Genomic DNA, 25,162 nt, shown 5'->3' with positions numbered 1-25,162 from the left:
AATTTGGGGGCATAGAAAAAATTAAATTCTCAAGTGGTTGGATATTTATCAGAGCCAAACCGCCTACTTTTTACCAATCCTTAAAAATCACAGATACTTTTTGGAATTATCTCTCTCAGCATTTGTGCATTTCCATTTTGGTTGTTCAAATTTTTTTTTCAGGTCCAAACTTGTGAGTTTTCACTATCCCATTTTTCCGCGTAAACAAAAATGATATAAGATCGCAAAAAAATGAAAATTTTGGAGTTCATGTGTGCGAAAAAATTTGAAAACTATAGTAAATAGGAAATTATTTCACGCACTAAAAATGAACCCCAAAATCCAAGTTTGGGAAATTCCACTAGTACAACCCCCTAATAATAGCATGGTGGAATTTTATAGGAAAGAGACTTCTAACTGATCCCAACATGCTTTAAATGTGGTGGATGTGCATGCCACAAGCTTGTTCGGATGCAAGTGGCCTAATGACCCAAAAATTAGGGGGAGTAGAAAAAATTAAATTCTCAAGAGGTTGGATATTTACCAGAGCCAAACAGCCCACTTTTTGCCTATCCTTAAAAATCACAGATACTTTTTGGAATTATCTCTCTCAGCATTTGTTCATTTCCATTTTGGTTGTTCAAATTTTTTATTTCAGGTCCAAACTTGTGTGTTTTCACTCTCCCATTTTTCCTCGTAAAAAAAAAAAGATATAAGATCGCAACAAAATGAAAATTTCGGAGTTCATGTGTGCAAAAAAAATTGAAAACTATAATAAATAGAAAATTATTTCATGTACTAAAAATGAACCCCAAAATCCATGATTGGGAAATTCCACTAGTACAACCCCCTAATAATAGTTTCGTAGAATTTTATAGGAAGGAGACTTCTAACTGTTCCCAACATGATATAAGTGTGGTGGATGTGCATGCCACAAACATGTTGAGGATGCAAGTGGCCTAATGATCCAAAAATTAGGGGGAATAGAAAAAATTAAATTCTCATGTGGTAGGATATTTACCAGAGACAAACAACCCACTTTTTGCTTTTCGTTAAAAATCACAGATACCTTTTAGAATTATCTCTCTCAGCATTTGTGCATTTCCATTTTGGATGTTCAAATTTTTTTTTTCAGGTCCAAACTTGTGAGTTTTCACTCTTCCATTTTTCCTTGTAACAAAAAAGAAATAAGATCGCAACAAAATGAAAATTTTAGAGTTCATGTGTGCAAAAAAAATTGAAAACTATAAAAAATAGAAAATTATTTCACGTACTAAAAATGAACCCCAAAATCCATGTTTGGGAAATTCCACTAGTACAACCCCCTAATAATAGCTTGGTGAAATTTTATAGGAAAGAGACTTCTAACTGATATCAACATGCTTTAAGTGTGGTGGGTGTGCATGCCACAAGCATGTTGAGGATGCAAGTGGCCTAGTGGTCCAAAAATTAGGGGGAGTAGAAAAAATTAAATTCTCAAGTTGTTGGATATTTACCAGAGCCAAACAGCCCATTTTTTGTTATCCTTAAAAATCATAGATACTTTTTGGAATTATCTCTCTCTGCATTTGTGCATTTCCATTTTGGAAGTTCAAATTTTTTTCTTTTTCAGGTCAAAACTTGTGTGTTTTCACTCTCCCATTTTTCCTCATAAAGAAAAAAGATATAAGATCGCAATGAAATGAAAAATTTAGAGTTCATGTGTGCAAAAAAATTTGAAAACTATAATAAATAGAAAATTATTTCACGCACTAAAATTGAACCCCAAAATCCATGTTTGGGAAATTCCACTGGAACGACCCCCTAATAATAGCTTGGTGGAATTTTATAGGAAAGAGACTTCTAACTTTTCCCAACATGCTTTAAGTGTGGTGGATGTGCATGCCACAAGCATGTTGAGGATGCCAGTGGCCTAATGATTCAAAATTTAGGGGAGTAGAAAAATTAAATTCTCAAGTGGTTGGATATTTACCAGAGACAAACAGCCCACTTTTTGCTTTTCGTTAAAAATCACAGATACTTTTTAGAATTATCTCTCTCAGTATTTGTGCATTTCCATTTTGGATGTTCAAATTTTTTTTTTCAGGTCCGTACTTGTGAGTTTTCACTCTCTCATTTTTCCTCGTAAAGAAAAAAGATATAAGATCGCAACAAAATGATAATTTTAGAGTTCATGTGTGAAAAAAATTTGAAAACTATAAGAAATAGAAAATTATTTTACGCACTAAAAATGAAGATCAAAATCCATGATTGGGAAATTCCATTAGTACAACCCCCTAATAATAGCTTGGCGGAATTTTATAGGAAACAGACTTCTAACTGATCCCAACATGCTTTAAGTGTGGTGGACATGCGTGCCACAAGCATGTTGAAGATGCAAGCGGCCTAATGATCCAAAAATTTGGTGGAGTAGAAAGAATTAAATTCTCAAGTGGTTGGATATTTACCAGAGGCAAACAAACCACTTTTTGCCTATCCTTAAAAATCACAGACACTTTTTGGAATTTTCTCTCTCAGCATTTGTGCATTTCCATTTTCGATGTTCAATTTTTTTTTTAAGTCCAAACTTGTGAGTTTTCACTCTCCCATTTTTCCTCGTAAAAAAAAAAAAAGATATAAGATCGCAACAAAATGAAAATTTTAGAGTTCATGTGTGCAAAAAAATTTGAAAACTATAATAAATAGAAAATTATTTCACGCACTAAAAATGAACCCCAAAATCCATGTTTGTGAAATTCCACTAGTACAACCTCCTAATAATAGCTTGGTTGAATTTTATAGAAAAGAGACTTTTAACTGATCCCAACATGCTTTAAGTGTGGTGGATGTGCATGCCACAAGCATGATGAGGATGCAAGTTGCCAAATGATCCAAAAATTAGGGGGAGTAGAAAAAATTAAATTCTCAAGAGGTTGGATATTTACCAGAGCCAAACAACCTTTTTATTGCATATCCTTTAAAATCGTAGATACTTTTCGGAATTATATCTCTTAGCATTTGTGCATTTCCTTTTTTGATGTTCAAATTTTTTTTTTAAGTCCAAACTTGTGAGTTTTCTCTGACCCATTTTTTCTCGTAAACAAAAAAGATATAAGATTGCAACAAAATAAAAATTTTGGAGTTCATGTGTGCAAAAAAATTTGAAAACTATAATAAATAGAAAATTATCTGCACACTAAAAATGAACCCCAAAATCCATGTTTGGCAAATACCACTAGTACAACCCACTAATAAGAGCTTGGTCGAATTTTATAGGAAAGAGACTTCTAATTGATCCCAACATGCTTTAAGTGTGGTGGATGTGCATGCCACAAGCATGTTGATGATGCAAGTAGCCTAATGATCCAAAAATTAGGGGCTGCAGAAAAAAATAAATTCTCAAGTGGTTGGATATTTACCAGAGCCAAACAGCCCACTTTTTGCGTATGCTTAAAAATCACAGATACTTTTTGGCATTATCTCTCTCAGCATTTGTGCATTTCCATTTTGGATGTTCAAATTTTTTTTTTTTCAGGTCCAAACTTGTGAGTTTTCACTCTCCCATTTCTCCTCATAAACAAAAAAGATCTAGGATCGCAACAAAAAGAAAATTTTGGAGTTCATGTGTGCAATAAATTTTGAAAACTCTAATAAATAGAAAATTGTTTCACGCACTAAATATGAACCCCAAAATCCATGTTTGAGAAATTCCACTAGTACAACCCCCAAATAATAGCTTGGTGGAATTTTATAGGAAAGAGACTTCCAAATGATCCCGACAAGCTTTAAGTGTGGTGGATGTGCATGCCACAAGCGTGTTGAGGATGCAAGTGGCCTAATGATAAAAAATTTAGGGGGAGTAGAAAAAATTAAATTCTCAAGTGGTTGGATATTTACCAGAGACAAACAACCCACTTTTTGCCTATCCTTAAAAATCACAAATACATTTTGCAATTATCTCTCTCTGCATTTGTGCATATCCATTTTGGATGTTCAAATTTTTTATTTCAGGTATAAACTCTTGAGTTTTCACTCTCCCTTTTTTCCTAGTAAACAAAAAAGAAATAAGATCGCAACAAAATTAAAATTTTTGAGTTAATGTGTGCAAAAATATTTGAAAACTATAATAAATAGAAAATTATTTCACCCACTAAAAATGAACCCCAAAATCCATGTTTGGGAAATTCTACTAGTACAACCCCCTAACAGAAGCTTGGTGGAATTTTATAAGAAAGAGACTTCTAACTGATCCCAACATGCTTTAAGTGTGGTAGATGTGCATGCCACAAGCATGTTGAGGATGCAAGTGGCCTAATGTTCCAAAAATTTGAGGGCATAGAAAAAATTAAATTCTCAAGTGGTTGGATATTTATCAGAGGCAAACCGCACACTTTTTGCCTATCCATAAAAATCACAGATATTTTTTGGAATTATCTCTCTCAGCATTTGTGCATTTCCATTTTGGATGTTCAAAATTTTTTTTCATGTCCAAACTTGTGAGTTTTCACTCTCCCATTTTTCCTTGTAAACAAAAAAGGTATAAGATCACAAAAAAATAAAAATTTTGGAGTTCATGTGTGCAAAAAAATTTGAAAACTATAGTAAATAGAAAATTATTTCACACACTAAAAAAAAACCCCAAAATCCATGTTTGGGAAATTCCACTTGTACAACCCCCTAATAATAACATGGTGGAATTTTATAGGAAAGAGACTTCTAACTGATCCAAACATGCTTTAAGTGTGGTGGATGTGCATGCCACAAGCTTGTTTGGATGCAAGTGGCGTAATGATCCAAAAATTAGGGGCAGTAGAAAAAATTAAATTCTCAAGTGGTTGGATATTTACTGGAGCCAAACAGCCTACTTTTTACCTATCCTTAAAAATCACAGATATTTTTTTGAATTATCTCTCTCAGCATTTCTTCATTTCCATTTTGGATGTTCAAATTTTTTTTTTTCAGGTCCAAACTTGTGAGTTTTCACTCTCCCATTTTTCCTCGTAAAAAAAAAAAATATAAGATCGCAACCAAATGAAAATTTTGGAGTTCATGTGTGCAAAACAATTTGAAAACTATAATAAATAGAAAATTATTTCACGTACTAAAAATGAACCCCAAAATCCATGATTGGGAAATTCGACTAGTACAATCCCCTAATAATAGCTTGGTTGAATTTTATAGGAAAGAGACTACTAACTGTTCCCAACATGCTTGAAGTGTGGTGGATGTGCCTGCCACAAACATGTTGAGGATGCAAGTTGCCTAATGATCCAAAAATTAGGGGGAGTAGAAAAAATTAAATTTTCAAGTGGTAGGATATTTACAAGAGACAAACAACCTACTTTTTTTCTTTTCGTTAAAAATCACAGATACTTTTTAGAATTATCTCTCTCAGCATTTGTGCATTTCCATTTTGGATGTTCAAATTTTTTTTTTCAGGTCCAAACTTGTGAGTTTTCACTCTTCTATTTTTCCTCGTAAACAAAAAAGATATAAGATCGCAACAAAATGACAATTTTAGAGTTCATGTGTGCACAAAAATTTGAAAACTATAAAAAATAGAAAATTATTTCACGCACTAAAAATGAACCCCAAAATCCATGTTTGGGAAATTCCACTAGTACAACCCCCTAATAATAGCTTGGTGGAATTTTATAGGAAAGAGACTTCTAACAGATCCCAACATGCTTTAAGTGTGGTGGACGTGTATGCCACAAGCATGTTGAAGATGCAAGTGGCTTAATGATCGAAAATTTAGGGGGAGTAGAAAAAATTAAATTCTCAAGTGGTTGGATATTTACCAGAGCCAAACAGCCCACTTTTTGCCTATCCTCAAAACTCACAGATACTTTTTGGAATTATCTCTCTCAGCATTTGTGCATTTCTATTTTGGATGTTAAATTTTTTTTTTTTCAGGTGCATACTTGTGAGTTTTCACTCTCCCATTTTTCCTTGTAAACAAAAAAGATATAAGATCGCCACAAAATGAAAAATTTGGAGTTCATGTGTGCAAAAAAATTTGAAAACTATAATAAATAGAAAATTATTTCACGCACTAAAAATGAACCCCAAAATCCATGTTTGGGAAATTCCACTAGTACAACCCCCCAATAATAGCTTGGTGGAATTTTATAGGAAAGAAACTTCTAACTGATCCCAACATGCTTTAAGTGTGGTGGATGTGCATGCCACAAGCTTGTGGCGGATGCAAGTGGCCTAATGATCCAAAAATTAGGGGGAGTAGAAAAAATTAAATTCTCAAGTGGTTGGATATTTACGAGAGCCAAACAGCCCACTTTTTGCTTATCCTTAAAAATGACAGTTACTTTTTGGAATTATCTCTCTCAGCATTTGTGCATTTCCATTTTGGATGTTCAACTTTTTTTTTAAGGTCCAAAGCTTAGAGTTTTCACTCTCCCATTTTTCCTTGTAAACAAAAAAGGTATAAGATCGCCACAAAATGAAAATTTTAGAGTTCAAGTGTGCAAAAAATTTTGAAAACTATAATAAATAGAAAATTATTTCACGCACAACAATTGAACCCCAATATCCATGTTTGGGAAATTCCACTAGTACAACCCCCTAATAATAGCTTGGTGGAATTTTATAGGAAAGAGACTTCTAACTGATCCCAACATGCTTTAAGTGTCGTAGATGTGCATGCCACAAGCATGTTGAGGATGCAAGTGGCCTAATCTTCCAAAAATTTGGGGGCATAGAAAAAATTAATTCTCAAGTGGTTGGATAATGATCAGAGCCAAACCGCCCACTTTTTGCCTATCCTTAAAAATCACAGATACTTTTTAGAATTTTCTCTCTCAGCATTTGTGCATTTCCATTTTGAATGTTCAAAATTTTTTTTTTAGGTCCAACCTTGTGAGTTTTCACTCTCCCATTTTTCCTCGTAAACAAAAAAGATATAAGATCGCAACAAAATGAAAATTTTGGAGTTCATGTGTGCAAAAAAATTTGAAAACTATAATAAATAGAAAATTTTTCACGCACTAAAAATGAACCTCAAAACCCATGTTTGGGAAATTCCACTAGTACAACCCCCTAATAATAGCATGGTGGAATTTTATAGGAAAGGGACTTCTAACTAATCCCAACTTGTTTTAAGTGTGGTGGATGTGCATACCACAAGCTTGTTTGGATGCAAGTGGCCTAATGATCCAAAAATTAGGTGGAGTAGAAAAAATTAAATTCGCAAGTGGTTGGATATTTACCAGAGCCAAACAGCCCAGTTTTTACCTATCCTTAAAAATCACAGATACTTTTGGAATTATCTCTCTCAACATTTGTTCATTTCCAATTTGGATGTTCAAATTTTTTTTTCATGTCCAAACTTGTGAGTTTTCACTCTCTCTTTTTTCCTCGTTAAAAAAAAAGATATAAGACCGCAACAAAATAAAAATTTGGAGTTCATGTGTGCAAAAAAATTTGAAAACTATAATAAATAGAAAATTATTTCACGCACTAAAAATTAACCCCAAAATCCATGTTTGGGAAATTCCACTAATACAACCCCTTAATAATAGCTTGGTGGAATTTTATAGAAAAGAGACTTCTAACTGATCCCAACATGCTTTAAGTGTGGTGGATGTGCATGCCACAAACATGTTGAGGATGCAAGTTGCCAAATGATCCAAAAATTAAGGGGAGTAGAAAAAATTAAATTCTCAAGAGGTTGGATATTTACGAGTGCTAAACAGGCCAGTTTTTGCCTATCCTTAAAAATCACAGATACTTTTTGGAATTATCTCTCTTAGCATTTGTTCATTTCCATTTATGTTGTTCAAATTTTTTTTTTTCAGGTCCAAACTTGTGTGTTTTCACTCTCCCATTTTTCCTCGTAAAAAAAAAGATATAAGATCGCAACAAAATGAAAATTTCTGAGTTCATGTGTGCAAAAAAATTTGAAAACTATAACAAATAGAAAATTATTTCATGTACTAAAAATGAAACCCAAAATCCATGATTGGGAAATTCCACTAGTACAACCCCCTAATAATAGTTTCGTAGAATTTTATAGGAAGGAGACTTCTAACTGTTCCCAACATGCTATAAGTGGGGTGGATGTGCATGCAACAAACATGTTGAGGATGCAAGTGGCCTAATGATCCAAAATTTGGGGCAAGTAGAAAAAATTAAATTATCAAGTGGTAGGATATTTACCAGAGACAAACAGCCCACTTTTTGCTTTTCGTTAAAAATCACAGATACCTTTTAGAATTATCTTTCTCAGCATTTGTTCATTTCCATTTTGGATGTTCAAATTTTTTTTTTTCAGGTCCGAACTTGTGAGTTTTCACACTTCAATTTTTCCTCCTAAAAATAAAAAATTATTTCACGTACTAAAAATGAACCCCAAAATCCATGTTTGGGAAATTCCACTAGCACAACCCCCTAATAATAGCTTGGTGGAATTTTATAGGAAGGAGACTTCTAACTGTTCCCAACATGCTTTAAGTGTGGTGGATGTGCATGCCACAAACATGTTGACAATGCAAGTGGCTTAATGATCCAAAAATTAGGGGGAGTAGGAAAAATTAAATTCTCAAGTGGTAGGATATTTACCAGAGACAAACAACCCACTTTTTGCTTTTCGTTAAAAATCAAAGATACTTTTTAGAATTATCTCTCTCAGCATTTGTGCATTTCCATTTTGGATGTTCAATTTCGTTTTCAGGTCCAAACTTGTGAGTTTTCACTCTCCCATTTTTCCACGTAAAGAAAGAAGATATAAGATCGCAACAAAATGAAAATTTTATACTGCATGTGTGCAAAAAAATTTGAAAACTATAATAAATAGAAAATTATTTCACGCACTAAAATTGAACCCCAAAATCCATGTTTGGGAAATTCCACTAGTACAACCCCCTAATAATAGCTTGGTGGAATTTTATAGGAAAGAGACTTCTAACTTTTCCCAACAAGCTTTAAGTGTGGTGGATGTGCATGCCACAAGCATGTTGAGGGTGCAAGTGGCCTAATGATCCAAAATTTAGGGGGAGTAGAAAAAATAAATTCTCAAGTGGTTGGATATTTACCAGAACCAAACAGCCCACTTTTTGCCTATCCTTAAAAATCATAGACACTTTTTGGAATTATCTCTCTCAGCATTTTTGCATTTCCATTTTAGATGTTCAAATTTTTTTTTTCAGATCCAAAGTTGTGAGTTTTCACTCTCCCATTTTTCCTCGTAAACAAAAAAGATATAAGATCGCAACAAAATTAAAATTTTGGAGTTCATGTGTGCAAAAAAATTTGAAAACTATAATAAATAGAAAATTATTTCACGCACTAAAAATGAACCCCAAAATCCATGTTTGGGAAATTCCACTAGTACAACCCCCTAATAATATCTTTGTGGAATTTTATAGGAAAGAGACTTCTAACTTTTTCCCAACATGCTTTAAGTTTGGTGGATGTGTATGCCACAAGCATGTTGAGGATGCAAATGGCCTAATGATCCAAAATTTAGGCGGAGTAGAAAACATTTAATTCTCAAGTGGTTGGATATTTACCAGAGCCAAACAACCCACTTTTTGCCTATCCTAAAAATTCACAGATACTTTTTGGAATTATCTCTCTCAGCATTTGTGCATTCCATTTTGGACGTTCAAATTTATTTTTTTTCAAGTCCAAACTTGTGAGTTTTCACTCTCCCATTTTTCCTCGTAAACAAAAAAGATATAAGATCGCAACAAAATGAAAATTTTAGAGTTCATGTGTGCAAAAAAATTTGAAAACTATAATAAATAGAAAATTATTTCATGCACTAAAAAAGAACCCAAAATCCATGTTTTGGAAATTCCACTAGTTCAACCCCCTAATAATAGCTTGGCGGAATTTTATTGGAAGGAGACTTCTAACTGATCCCAACATGCTTAAAGTGTGGTGGATGTGCATGCCACAAGCATGTTGAGGATGCAAGTGGCCTAATGATCAAAAAATTAGGGGGAGTTGAAAAAATTAAATTCATAAGTGGTTGGATATTTTTACCAGAGCCAAACAGCCCACTTTTTGCCTATCCTTAATAATCACAGACACTTTTTGAAATTATCTCTCTCAGCATTTGTGCATTTCCATTATGGTACTTCAATTTTTTTTCAGGTCCAAACTTGTGAGTTTTTACTCTCCCATTTTTCCTCGTAAACAAAAAAGATAAAAGATCGAAACAAAAAGAAAATTTTAGAGTTCATGTGTGCAAAAAAATTTGAAAACTATAATAAATAGAAAATTATTTCACGCACTAAAAATGAACCCCAAAATCCATGTTTGGGATATTCCACTAGTACAACCCCGTATTGCATGGTGGAATTTTATAGGAAAAAGACTTCTAACTGATCCCAACATGCTTTAAGTGTGGTGGATGTGCATGGCACAAGCATGTTGAGGATGCAAGTGGCCTAATGATCAAAAATTAGGGGGAGTAGAAAAAATTAAATTCTTAAGTGTTTGGATATTTACCAGAGCCAAACAGCCCACTTTTTGCCAATCCTTAAAAGTCACAAACACTTTTTGGAATTATCTTTCTCAGAATTTGTGCATTTCCATTTTAGATGTTCAAATTTTTTTTCAGGTCCAAACTTGTGAGTTTTCACTCTCCCATTTTTCCTCGTAAAATCAAAAGATATAAGATTGCAACAAAATGAAAATTTTTGAGTTCATGTGTGCAAAAAAATTTGAAAACTCTAATAAATAGAAAATTATTACAAGCACTAAAAATGAACCCCAAAATCCATGTTTAGGAAATTTCACTAGTACAACCCCCTAATTATAGCTTTGTGGAATTTGATAGGATAGAGACTTCTAACTTTTCTCAACATGCTTTAAGTGTGGTGGATGTGCATGCCACAAGCATGTTGAGGATGCAAGTGGCTTAATGATCCAAAAATTAGGGGGAGTCGAAAAAATTTAAGTCTCAAGTGGTTGGATATTTACCAGAGCCAAACAGCCCACTTTTTGCCTATCCTTAAAAATCACAGATACTTTTTGGAATTATCTCTCTCAGCATTCGTGCATTTCCATTTTGGATGTTCAAATTTTTTTTTTCAGGTCCAAACTAGTGAGTTTTCACTCTCCCATTTTTCCTCGTAAACAAAAAAGATAAAGATCGCAAGAAAATGAAAATTTTAGAGTTCATGTGTGCAAAAAAATTTGAAAACTATAATAAATAGAAAATTATTTCACGCACTAAAATTGAACCCCAAAATCCATGTTTGGGAAATTCCACTGGAACGACCCCCTAATAATAGCTTGGTGGAATTTTATAGGAAAGAGACTTCTAACTTTTCCCAACATGCTTTAAGTGTGGTGGATGTGCATGCCACAAGCAGTTTGAGGATGCAAGTGGCCTAATGATCCAAAAATTAGGGGGAGTAGAAAAAATTAAATTCTCAAGTGGTTGGATATTTACCAGAGCCAAACAGCCCACTTTTTGCCTATCCTTAAAAATCACAGATACTTTTTGGTATTATCTCTCTCAGCATTTGTGCATTTCCATTTTGGATGTTCAAATTTTTTTTTTCAGGTCCAAACTTGTGAGTTTTCACTCTCCCATTTTTCCTCGTAAACAAAAAAGATAATTGTGGAGTTCATGTGTGCAAAAAAATTTGAAAACTATAATAAATAGAAAATTTTTCACGCACTAAAAATGAACCTCAAAATCCATGTTTGGGAAATTCCACTAGTACAACCCCCTAATAATAGCATGGTGGAATTTTATAGGAAAGAGACTTCTAACTGATCCCAACATGCTTTAAGTGTGGTGAATGTGCATGCCACAAGCTTGTTTGGATGCAAGTGGCCTAATGATCCAAAAATTAGGTGGAGTAGAAAAAATTAAATTCTCAAGTGGTTGGATATTTACCATAACCGAACAGCCTAGTTTTTGCCTATCCTTAAAAGTCACAGATACTTTTGGAATTATCGCTCTTGACATTTGTTCATTTCCATTTTGGATGTTCAAATTTTGTTTTTTCATGTCCAAAATTGTGAGTTTTCACTCTCTCATTTCTCCTCGTTAAAAAAAAAGATATAAGATCGCAACATAATGAAAATTTTGGAGTTCATGTGTGCAAAAAAATTTGAAAACTATAATAAATAGAAAATTATTTCACGTACAAAAAATCAACCCCAAAATCCATGATTGGGAAATTCCACTAGTACAACCCCCTAATAATAGCTTGGTGGAATTTTATAGGAAGGAGACTTCTAACTGTTCCCAATATGTTTTAAGTGTGGTGGATGTGCATGCCACAAACATGTTGACGATGCAAGTGGCCTAATGATCCAAACGTTAGGGGGATAGAAAAAATTAAATTCTCAAGTGGTAGGATATTTACCGGAGAGAAACAGCCCACTTTTTGCTTTTCGTTAAAAATCAATGATACTTTTTAGAATTATCTCTCTCAGCATTTGTGCATTTCCATTTTGGATGTTCAATTTTTTTTTCAGGTCCAAACTTGTGAGTTTTCACTCTTCCATTTTTCCTCGTAGACAAAAAAGATATAAGATCGCAACAAAATGAAAATTTTAGAGTTCATGTGTGCAAAAAAATTTGAAAACTATAAAAAATAGAAAATTATTTCACGCACTAATAATGAACCCCAAAATCCATGTTTGAGAAATTCCACTAGTGCAACCCCCTAATAATAGCTTGGTGGAATTTTATACGAAAGAGACTTCCAAATGATCCCAACATGCTTTAAGTGTGGTGGATGTGCATGCCACAAGCGTGTTGAGGATGCAAGTGGCTTAATGATCAAAAATTTAGGGGGAGTAGAAAAAATTAAATTCTCAAGTGGTTGGATATTTACCAGAGACAAACAGCCCACATTTTGCCTATCCTTAAAAATTACAAATACATTTTGGAATTTTCACTCTCTGCATTTGTGCAATTCCAATTTGGATGTTCAAATTTTTTATTTTAGGTCTAAACTCTTGAGTTTTCACTCTCCCTTTTTTCCTCGTAAACAAAAAAGATATAAGATCCCAACAAAATTAAAATTTTGGAGTTCATGTGTGCAAAAAAAATTGAAAACTATAATAAATAGAAAATTATTTCATGCACTAAAAATGAACCCTTAAATCCATGTTTGGGAAATTCCACTAGTACAACCCCCTAATAATAGCTTGGTGGAATTTTATAGGAAAAAGACTTCTAACTGATCCTAACATACTTTAAATGTGGTGGATGTGCATGCCACAAGCATGTTGAGGATGCAAGTGGCCTAATGATCCAAAATTTAGGGGGAGTAGAAAAAATTAAATTCTTATGTGGTTGGATATTTACCAGAGCCAAACAACCCACTTTTTGCCTATCCTTAAAAATCAGTGATACTTTTTGGAATTATCTCTCTCAGCATTTGTGCATTTCCATTTTGGATGTTCTAATTTTTTTTTTCAAGTCCAAACTTGTGAGTTTACACTCTCCCAGTTTTTCCTCATAAACAAAAAAGATATAAGATCGCAAGAAAATGAAAATTTTAGAGTTCATGTGTGGAAAAAAATTTGAAAACTATAATAAATAGAAAATTATTTCACGCACTAAAAATGAACCCAAAAATCCATGTTTGGCTAATTCCACTAGTCCAACCCCCTAATAATAGCTTGGTAGAATTTTAAAGGAAAGAGACATCTAACTGATCCAGACATGCTTTAAGTGTGGTGGATGTGCATGCCTCAAGCAGTTTGAGGATGCAAGTGGCCTAATGATCCAAAAATTTGGGGGAGTAGAAAAAATTAAATTCTCAAGTGGTTGGATATTTACCGGAGCCAAACAGCCCACTTTTTGCCTATCCTTAAAAATCACAGATACTTTTTGGAATTATCTCTCTCAGCATTTGTGCATTTCCATTTTGGATGTTCAATTTTTTTTTTTCAGGTCCAAACTGGTGAGTTTTCACTCTCCCATTTTTCCTCGTAAACAAAAAAGATATAAGATCGCAACAAAATGAGAATTTTGGAGTTCATGTGTGCAAAAAAAATTGAAAACTATAATAAATATAAAATTATTTCACGCACTAAAAATGAACCCCAAAATCCATGTTTGGGAAATTCCACTAGTACAACCCCCTAATAATAGCTTGGTGGAATTTTATAGGAAAGGGACTTCTAACTGTTCCCATCATGCTTTAAGTGGTGGATGTGCTTGCCACAAACATGTTGAGGATGCAAGTGGCCTAATGATCCAAAAATTAGGGGGAGTAGAAAAAATTAAATTCTCAAGTGGTAGGATATTTACAGGAGACAAATAGCCCACTTTTTGCTTTTCTATAAAAATCAAAGATAATTTTTAGAATTATCTCACTTAGCATTTATGCATTTCCATTTTGGAAGTTCAATTTTTTTTTTTCAGGTCCAAACTTGTGAGTTTTCACTCTTCTATTTTTCCTCGTAAACAAAAAAGATATAAGACCGCAGTAAAATGATAATTTTAGAGTTCATGTGTGCAAAAAAATTTGAAAACTATAAAAAATAGAAAATTATTTCACGCATTAAAAATGAACCCCAAAATCCATGTTTGGGAAATTCCACTAGGACAACCCCCTAATAATAGCTTGGTGGAATTTTATAGGAAAGAGACTTCCAACTGATCCCAACATGCTATAAGTGAGGTGGATGTGCATGCCCCAAGCATGTTGAGGATGCAAGTGGCAAAATATTCCAAAAATTAGGGGGAGTAGAAAAAATTATATTCTCAAGTGGTTGGATATTTACCAGAGCCAAACCCATTTTTTGCCTATCCTAAAAAATCACAGATAGTTTTTTAATTATCGCTCTCTGCATTTGTGCATTTCCATTTTGGATGTTCAAATTATTTTCTTTTTCAGGTCAAAACTTGTGAGTTTTCACTCTCCCATTTTTCCTCGTAAAGAAAGAAGATATAAGATCGCAATAAAATGAAAATTTTATACTTCCTGTGTGCAAAAAAATTTGAAAACTATAATAAATAGAAAATTATTTCACGCACTAAAATTGAACCCCAAAATCCATGTTTGGGAAATTCCACTAGTACAACCCCCTAATAATAGCTTGGTGGAATTTTATAGGAAAGAGACTTCTAACTTTTCCCAACGTGCTTTAAGTGTGGTGGATGTGCATGCCACAAGCATGTTGAGGATGCAAATGGCCTAATGATCCAAAATTTAGGGGGAGTAGAAAATTTAATTTCTCAAGTGGTTGGATATTTACTAGAGCCAAACAGCCCAGTTTTTTCCTATCCTTAAAAATCACAGATACTTTTTGGAATTATCTCTCTCAGCATTTGTGCATTTTCATTTTGGATGTTCAAATTTTTTTTTTCAGGTCCAAACTTGTTAGTTTTCACTCTCCCATTTTTCCTCGGAAACGAAAAAGATATAAGATCGCAACAAAATTAAAATTTTGGAGTTCATGTGTGCAAAACAATTTGAAAACTATAATAAATAGAAAATTATTTCACGCACTAAAAATGAACCCCAAAATCCATGTTTGGGAAATTCCACTAGTACAACCCCCTAATAATATCTTGGTGGAATTTTGTAGGAAAGAGACTTCTAACTTTTCCCAACATACTTTAAGTGTGGTGGATGTGCATGCCACAGGCATGTTGAGGATGCAAGTGGCCTAATGATCCAAAATTTAGGCGGAGTAGAAAAAATTTAATTCTCAAGAGGTTGGATACTTACCAGAGCCAAACAACCCACGTTTTACCTATCCTTAAAAATCACAGATACTTTTTGGAATCATCTCTCTCAGCATTTGTGCATTCCATTTTGGATGTTCAAATTTTTTTTTCTCAAGTCCAAACTTGTGAGTTTTCACTCTCCCATTTTTCCTCGAAAACAAAAAAGATATAGGATCGCAAGAAAATGAAAATTTTAGAGTTCATGTGTGCAAAAAAACTTAGAAAACTATAATAAATAGAAAAATATTTCACGCACTAAAAAAGAACCCAAAATCCATGTTTTTGAAATTCCCCTAGTTCAACCCCCTAATAATAGCTTGGTGGAATTTTATTGGAAAGAGACTTCTAACTGATCCCAACATGCTTAAAGTGTGGTGGATGTGCATGCTACAAGCATGTTGAGGATGCAAGTGGCCTAATGATCAAAAAATTAGGGGGAGTTGAAAAAATTAAATTCTTAAGTGGTTGGATATTTACCAGAGCCAAACAGCCCACTTTTTGCCTGTCCTTAATAATCACAGACACTGTTTGAAATTATCTCTCTCAGCATTTGTACATTTCCATTTTGGATGTTCAAATTTTTGTTTTTTCAGGTCAAAACTTGTGAGTTTTCACTCTCCCATTTTTCCTCGTAAACAAGAAAGATATAAGATCGCAAGAAAATGAAAATTTTAGTGTTCATGTGTGCAGAAAAATTTGAAAACTATAATAAATAGAAAATTATTTGACGCACTAAAAATGAACCCCAAAATCCATGTTGGGGAAATTCCACTAGTACAACCCCCTAATAATAGCTTGGTAGAATTTTAAAGGAAAGAGACTTCTAACTGATCCCAACATGCTTTAAGTGTGGTGGATGTGCATGGCACAAGCATGTTGAGGATGCAAGTGGCCTAATGATAAAAAATTAGGGGGAGTAGAAAAAATTAAATTCTTAAGTGGTTGGATATTTACCAGAGCCAAACAGCCCACTTTTTGCCTATCCTGAAAAGTCACAAAAACTTTTTGGAAATATCTCTCTCAGCATTTTTGCATTTCCATTTTAGATGTTCAAATTTTTTTTTTAGGTCCACACTTGTGAGTTTTCACTCTCCCATTTTTCCTCGTAAAATCAAAACACATAAGATTGCAACAAAATGAAAATTTTGGAGTTCATGTGTGCAAAAATATTTGAAAACTCTAATAAATAGAAAATTATTACAAGCACTAAAAATGAACGCCAAAATCCATGTTTAGGAAATTTCATTAGTACAACCCCCTAATAATAGCTTTGTGGAATTTGATCGGAAAGAGACTTCTAACTTTTCCCAACATGCTTTAAGTGTGGTGGATGTGCATGCCACAAGCATGTTGAGGATGCAAGTGGCCTAATGATCCAAAATTTAGGGGGAGTAGAAAAAATTTAATTCTCAAGTGGTTGGATATTTACCAGAGCCAAACAGCCCACTTTTTGCCTTTCCTTAAAAATCACAGATATTTTTTGGAATTATCTCTCTAAGAATTCGTGCATTTCCATTTTGGATGTTCAAATAATTTTTTTTCAGGTCCAAACTAGTGAGTTTTCACTCCCCCGTTTTTCCTCGTAAACAAAAAAGATAAAGATCGCAAGAAAATGAAAATTTTAGAGTTCATGTGTGCAAAAAAATTTGAAAACTATAGTAAATAGAAAATTATTTCACGCACTAAGAATGAACCCCAAAATCCCTGTTTGGGAAATTCCACTAGTACAACCCCCTCTAATAGCTTGGTAGAATTTTATAGGAAAGAGACTTCTAACTGATCCGAACATGCTTTAAATGTGGTGGATGTGCATGCCTCAAGCATGTTGAGGATGCAAGTGGCCTACTGATCCAAAAATTAGGTGGAGTACAAAAAATTAAATTCTCAAGTGGTTGGATATTTACCAGAGCCAAACAACCCAGTTTTTGCCTATCTTTAAAAATCAAAGATACTTTTTGGAATTATCTCTCTCATCATTTGTGCGTTTCCATTTTGGATGTTCAAATTTTTTTTCAGGTCCAAACTTGTTAGTTTTCACTCTCCCATTTTTCCTCGTAAACAAAAAAGATATAAGATCGCAATAAAATGAAAATTTTGGAGTTCATGTGTGTAAGAAAATTTGAAAACTATAATAAATAGAAAATTATTTCACGCACTAAAAATGAACCCCAAAATCCATGTTTGGGAAATTCCACTAGTACAACCCTCTAATAATAGCTAGGTGGAATTTTATAGGAAAGGGACTTCTAACTGATCCCAACATGCTTTAAGTGTGGAGGATGTGCATGCAACAAGCATGTTGAGGATCCAAGTGGCCTAATGATCCAAAATTTAGGGGCAGTAGAAAAAATTAAATTCTTATGTGGTTGGATATTTACCACAGCCAAACAGCCCACTTTTTGCCTATCCTTAAAAATCAGTGATACTTTTTGGAATTATCTCTCTCAGCATTTGTGCATTTCCATTTTGGATGTTCTAATTTTTTTTTTTAGTCCAAACTTGTGAGTTTACACTCTCCCAGTTTTACCTCGTAAACAAAAAAGATATAAGATCGCAAGAAAATGAAAATTTTAGATTTCATGTGTGCAAAAAAATTTGAAAGCTATAATAAATAAAAAATTATTTCACGCACTAAAAATGAACCCCAAAATCCATGTTTGGGAAATTCCACTAGTCCAACCCCCTAATAATAGCTTGGTAGAATTTTAAAGGAAGGAGACATCTAACTGATCCAGACATGCTTTAAGTGTGGTGGATGTGCATGCCTCAAGCATGTTGAGGATGCAAGTGGCCTAATGATCCAAAAATTAGGGGGAGTAGAAAAAATTAAATTCTCTAGTGGTTGGATATTTACCAGAGCCAAACAGCCCACTTTTTGCTTATCCTTAAAAATCAAAGATACTTTTTGGAATTATCTCTCTCATCATTTGTGCGTTTCCATTTTGGATGTTCAAATTTTTTTTCAGGTCCAAACTTGTTAGTTTTCACTCTCCCATTTTTCCTCGTAAAAAAAAAAGATATAAGATCGCAATAAAATGAAAATTTTGGAGTTCATGTGTGAAAGAAAATTTGAAAACTATAATAAATAGAAAATTATTTCACGCACTAAAAATGAACCCCAAAATCCATGTTTGGGAAATTCCACTAGTACAACCCTCTAATAATAGCTTGGTGGAATTTTATAGGAAAGGGACTTCTAACTGATCCCAACATGCTTTAAGTGTGGAGGATGTGCATGCAACAAGCATGTTGAGGATCCAAGTGGCCTAATGATCCAAAATTTAGGAGCAGTAGAAAAAATTAAATTCTTATGTGGTTGGATATTTACCACAGCCAAACAGCCCACTTTTTGCCTATCCTTAAAAATCAGTGATACTTTTTGGAATTATCTCTCTCAGCACTTGTGCATTTCCATTTTGGATGTTCTAATTTTTTTTTTTAGTCCAAACTTGTGAGTTTACACTCTCCCAGTTTTACCTCGTAAACAAAAAAGATATAAGATCGCAAGCAAATGAAAATTTTAGAGTTCATGTGTGCAAAAAAATTTGAAAGATATAATAAATAAAAAATTATTTCACGCACTAAAAATGAACCCCAAAATCCATGTTTGGGAAATTCCACTAGTCCAACCCCCTAATAATAGCTTGGTAGAATTTTAAAGGAAAGAGACATCTAACTGATCCAGACATGCTTTAAGTGTGGTGGATGTGCATGCCTCAAGCATGTTGAGGATGCAAGTGGCCTAATGATCCAAAAATTAGGGGGAGTAGAAAAAATTAAATTCTCAAGTGGTTGGATATTTACCAGAGCCAAACAGCCCACTTTTTGCCTATCCTTAAAAATCACAGATACTTTTTGGAATTATGTCTCTCAGCATTTGTGTATTTCCATTTTGGATGTTCAAATTTTTTTTTCAGGTCCAAACTTGTGAGTTTTCACTGTCCCATTTTTCCTCGTAAACAAAAAAGATATAAGATCGCAACAAAATGAAAATTTTGGAGTTCATGCGTGCAAAAAATTTTGAAAACTATAATAAGTAGAAAATTATTTCACGCACTAAAAATGAACCCCAAAATATATGTTTGGGAAATTCCAATAGTACTACCCCCTAATAATAGCTTGGTGGAATTTTATAGGAAAGAGACTTCTAACTGATCCCAACATGCTTTAAGTGTGGTGGATGTGCATGCCAAAAGCATGTTGAGGATGCAAGTGGCAAAATGTTCCAAAAATTAGGGGGAGTTGAAAAAATTAAATTCTCAAGTGGTTGGATATTTACCAGAGCCAAACAACCCACTTTTTGCCTATCCTTAAAAATCACAGATACTTTTTGGAATTATCACTCTCTGCATTTGTGCATTTCCATTTTGGATGTTCAAATTGTTTTCTTTTTCAGGTCAAAACTTGTGAGTTTTCACTCGCCCATTTTTCCTCGTAAAAAAAAAGATATAAGATTGCAACAAAATGAAAATTTTAGACTTCGTGTGTGGAAAAAAATTTGAAAACTATAATAAATAGAAATTTATTTCACTCACTAAAATTGAACGCCAAAATCCATGTTTGGGAAATTCCACTAGTACAACCCCCTAATAATAGCTTGGTGGAATTTTTTAGGAAAGAGACTTCTAACTTTTCCCAACGTGCTTTAAGTGTGGTGGATGTGCATGCCACAAGCATGTTGAGGATGCAAGTGGCCTAATGATCCAAAATTTAGGGGGAGTAGAAAAATTAAATTCTCAAGTGGTTGGATATTTACTAGAGCCAAACAGCTCAGTTTTTGCCTACCCTTAAAAATCACAGAAACAGTTTGGAATTATCTCTCTCAGCATTTGTGCATTTCCATTTTGGATGTTTAAATTTTTTTTTTTCAGGTCCAAACATGTTAGTTTTCACTCTCCCATTTTTCCTCGTAAAGAAAAAAGATATAAGATCGCAACAAAATGAAAATTTTAGAGTTCATGTGTGAAAAAAAAATTGAAATCTATCAGAAATAGAAAATTATTTTACGCACTAAAAATGAAGACCAAAATCCATGTTTGGGAAATTCCACTAGTACAACCCCTTAATAATAACTTGGCAGAATTTTATAGGAAAAAGACTTCTAACTGATCCCAACATGCTTTAAGTGTGGTAGACGTGCATGCCACAACCATGTTGAAGATGCAAGTGGCCTAATGATTCAAAAATTTGGTGGAGTAGAAAAAATTAAATTCTCAAGTGGTTGGATATTTACCAGAGCCAAACAGCCCACTTTTTGCCTTTCCTTAAAAATCAAAGATACTTTTTGGAATTATCTCTCTCATCATTTGTGCATTTCCATTTTGGATGTTCAAATTTTATTTTCAGGTCCAAACTTGTGAGCTTTCACTCTCCCATTTTTCCTCGTAAACAAAAACGATATATGATCGCAACAAAATGAAAATTTTGGAGTTCATTTGTGCTAAAAAATTTGAAAACTATAATAAATAGAAAATTATTTCACGCACTAAAAATGAACCCCAAAATCCATGTTTGGGATATTTCACTAGTACAACCCCGTATTGCTTGGTGGAATTTTATTGGAAAAAGACTTCTAACTGATCCCAACATGCTTTAAGTGTGGTGGATGTGCATGCCACAAGCATGTTGAGGATGCAAGTGGCCTAATGATAAAAAATTAGGGGGAGTAGAAAAAATTAAATTCTTAAGTGGTTGGATATTTACCAGAGCCAAACAGCCCACTTTTTGCCTATCCTAAAAAATCACAAACACTTTTTGGAATTATCTCTATCAGCATTTGTGCATTTCCATTTTAGATGTTCAAATTTTTTTTTCAGGTCCAAACTTGTGATTTTTCACTCTCCCATTTTTCCTCGTAAAAACAAAAGATATAAGATCGCAACAAAATGAAAATTTTGAAGTTCATGTGTGCAAAAAAATTTGAAAACTCTAATAAATAGAAAATTATTACAAGCACTAAATATGAACCCCAAAATCCATGTTTAGGAAATTCCACTAGTACAATCCCCTAATAATAGCTTTGTGGAATTTTATAGGAAAGAGACTTCTAACTTTTCCCAACATGCTTTAAGTGTGGTGGATGTGCATGCCACAATCATGTTGAGGATGAATGTGGCCTAATGATCCAAAATTTAGGGGGAGTAGAAAAAATTTAATTCTCAAGTGGTTGGATATTTACCAGAGCCAAACAGCCCACTTTTTGCCTATCCTTAAAAATCACAGATACTTTTTGGATGTTCAAATTGTTTTCTTTTTCAGGTCAAAGCTTGTGAGTTTTCACTCTCCCGTTTTTCCTTGAAAACAAAAAAGATAATGATCGCAAGAAAATGAAAATTTTAGAGTTCATGTGTGCAAAAAATTTGAAAACTATAGTAAATAGAAAATTATTTCAAGCACTAAGAATGAACCCCAAAATCCATGTTTGGGAAATTCCACTAGTACAACCCCCTATAATAGCTTGGTAGAATTTTATAGGAAAGAGACTTCTAACTGATACGAAAATGCTTTAAATGTGGTGGATGTGCATGCCTCAAGCAAGTTGAGGATGCAAGTGGCCTAATGATCCAAAAATTAGGGGGAGTAGAAAAAATTAAATTCTCAAGTGGTTGGATATTTACCAGAGCCAAACAACCCAGTTTTTGCCTATCCTTAAAAATCAAAGATACTTTTTGGAATTATCTCTCTCATCATTTGCGCATTTCCATTTTGGGTGTTCAAATTTTATTTTCAGGTCCAAACTTGTGAGTTTTCACTCTCCCATTTTTCCTCGTAAACAAAAAAGATATATGATCGCAACAAAATAAAAATTTTGGAGTTCATGTGTGCAAAAAATTTTGAAAACTATAATAAATATAAAATTATTTCACGCAAAAAAAATGAACCCCAAAATCCATGTTTGGGAAATTCCACTAGAACAACCCCCTAATAATAGCTTGGTGGAATTTTATAGGAAAGGGACTTCTAAATGTTCCCAACATGCTTTAAGTGTGGTGGATGTGCACGCCACAAACATGTTGACGATGTAAGTGGCCTAATGATCCAAAATTTAGGGGGAGTAGAAAAAATTAAATTCTCAACTGGTAGGATATTTACAGGAGACAAACAACCCACTTTCTGGTTTTCGTTAAAACTCACAGATAACTTTTAGAATTATATCTCTCAGCATTTGTGCATTTCCATTTTGGATGTTCAAATTTTTTTTCAGGTCCAAACTTGTGAGTTTTCACTCTTCTATTTTTCCTCGTAAACAAAAAAGATATAAGATCGCAGCTAAATAATAATTTTAGAGTTCATGTGTGCAAAAAAAATTGAAAACCATAAAAAATAGAAAATTATTTCACGCACTAAAAATGAACCCCAAAATCCATGTTTGGGAAATTCCACTAGGACAACCCCCTAATAATAGCGTGGTGGAATTTTATAGGAAAGAGACTTCTAACTGATCCCAACATGCTTTAAGTTTGGTGGATGTGCATGCCCCAAGCATGTTGAGGATGCAAGTGGCAAAATGTTCCAAAAATTAGGGGGAGTAGAAAAAATTAAATACTCAGGTGGTTGGATATTTACCTGAGCCAAACAGCCCATTTTTTGCCTATCCTTAAAAATCACAGATACTTTTTGGAATTATCTCTCTCTGCATTTGTGTATTTCCATTTTTGATGTTCAAATTGTTTTCTTTTTCAGGTCAAAACTTGTGAGTTTTCACTCTCCCATTTTTCCTCGTAAACAAAAAAGATATAAGATCGCAAAAAAATGAAAATTTTAGACTTCGTGTGTGAAAAAAAATTAGAAAACTATAATAAAAAGAAAATTATTTCTCGCACTAAAATTGAACCCCAAAATCCATGTTTGGGAAATTCCACTAGTACAACCCCCTAATAATAGCTTGGTGGAATTTTATAGGAAAGACACTTCTAACTTTTCCCAACGTTCTTTAAGTGTGGTGGATGTGCATGCCACAAGCATGTTGAGGATGCAAGTAGCCTAATGATCCAAAATTTTAGGGGAGTAGAAAAATTAAATTCTCAAGTGGTTGGATATTTACTAGAGCCAAACAGCCCAGTTTTTGCCTATCCTTAAAAATCACAGATACTTTTTGGAATTATCTCTCTCAGCATTTGTGCATTTCCATTTTGGATGTTCAAATTTTTTTTTTCAGGTCCAAACATGTTAGTTTTCACTCTCCCATTTTTCCTCGTAAAGAAAAAAGATATAAGATAGCAACAAAATGAAAATTTTGGAGTTCATGTGTGCAAAAAAATTTGAAAACTATAATAAATATAAAATTATTTCACACACTAAAAATGAACCCCAAAATCCATGTTTGGGAAATTCCACTAGTACAACCCCCTAATAATAGCTTGGTGGAATTTTATAGGAAAGGGACTTCTAACTGTTCCCAACATGCTTTAAGTGTGGTGGATGTGCATGCCACAAACATGTTGAGGATGCAAGTGGCCTAATGATCCAAAAATTAAGGGGAGTAGAAAAAATTAAATTCTCAAGTGGTAGGATATTTACAGGAGACAAACAGCCCATTTTTAGCTTTTCGTTAAAAATCACAGATAATTTTTAGAATTATCTCTCTCAGCATTTGTGCATTTCCATTTTGGATGTTCAAATTTTTTTTCAGGTCCAAACTTGTGAGTTTTCACTCTTCTATTTTTCCTCGTAAACAAAAAAGATATAAGATCGCAGCTAAATAATAATTTTAGAGTTCATGTGTGCAAAAAAAATTGAAAACCATAAAAAATAGAAAATTATTTCACGCACTAAAAATGAACCCCAAAATCCATGTTTGGGAAATTCCACTAGGACAACCCCCTAATAATAGCGTGGTGGAATTTTATAGGAAAGAGACTTCTAACTGATCCCAACATGCTTTAAGTGTGGTGGATGTGCATGCCCCAAGCATGTTGAGGATGCAAGTGGCAAAATGTTCCAAAAATTAGGGGGAGTAGAAAAAATTAAATACTCAGGTGGTTGGATATTTACCTGAGCCAAACAGCCCATTTTTTGCCTATCCTTAAAAATCACAGATACTTTTTGGAATTATCTCTCTCTGCATTTGTGTATTTCCATTTTGGATGTTCAAATTGTTTTCTTTTTCAGGTCAAAACTTGTGAGTTTTCACTCTCCCATTTTTCCTCGTAAACAAAAAAGATATAAGATCGCAACAAAATGAAAATTTTAGACTTCGTGTGTGAAAAAAAATTAGAAAACTATAATAAAAAGAAAATTATTTCTCGCACTAAAATTGAACCCCAAAATCCATGTTTGGGAAATTCCACTAGTACAACCCCCTAATAATAGCTTGGTGGAATTTTATAGGAAAGACACTTCTAACTTTTCCCAACGTTCTTTAAGTGTGGTGGATGTGCATGCCACAAGCATGTTGAGGATGCAAGTAGCCTAATGATCCAAAATTTTAGGGGAGTAGAAAAATTAAATTCTCAAGTGGTTGGATATTTACTAGAGCCAAACAGCCCAGTTTTTGCCTATCCTTAAAAATCACAGATACTTTTTGGA

This window comes from Aristolochia californica, unplaced genomic scaffold (assembly GCF_029961685.1).
Source record: "Aristolochia californica isolate CCGP_79_NKW_82.1479 unplaced genomic scaffold, dmAriCali1.0.hap1 SCAF_13, whole genome shotgun sequence".
Lineage (NCBI taxonomy): Eukaryota > Viridiplantae > Streptophyta > Magnoliopsida > Piperales > Aristolochiaceae > Aristolochia > Aristolochia californica.
Note: the sequence above shows the minus strand (reverse complement) of the source record.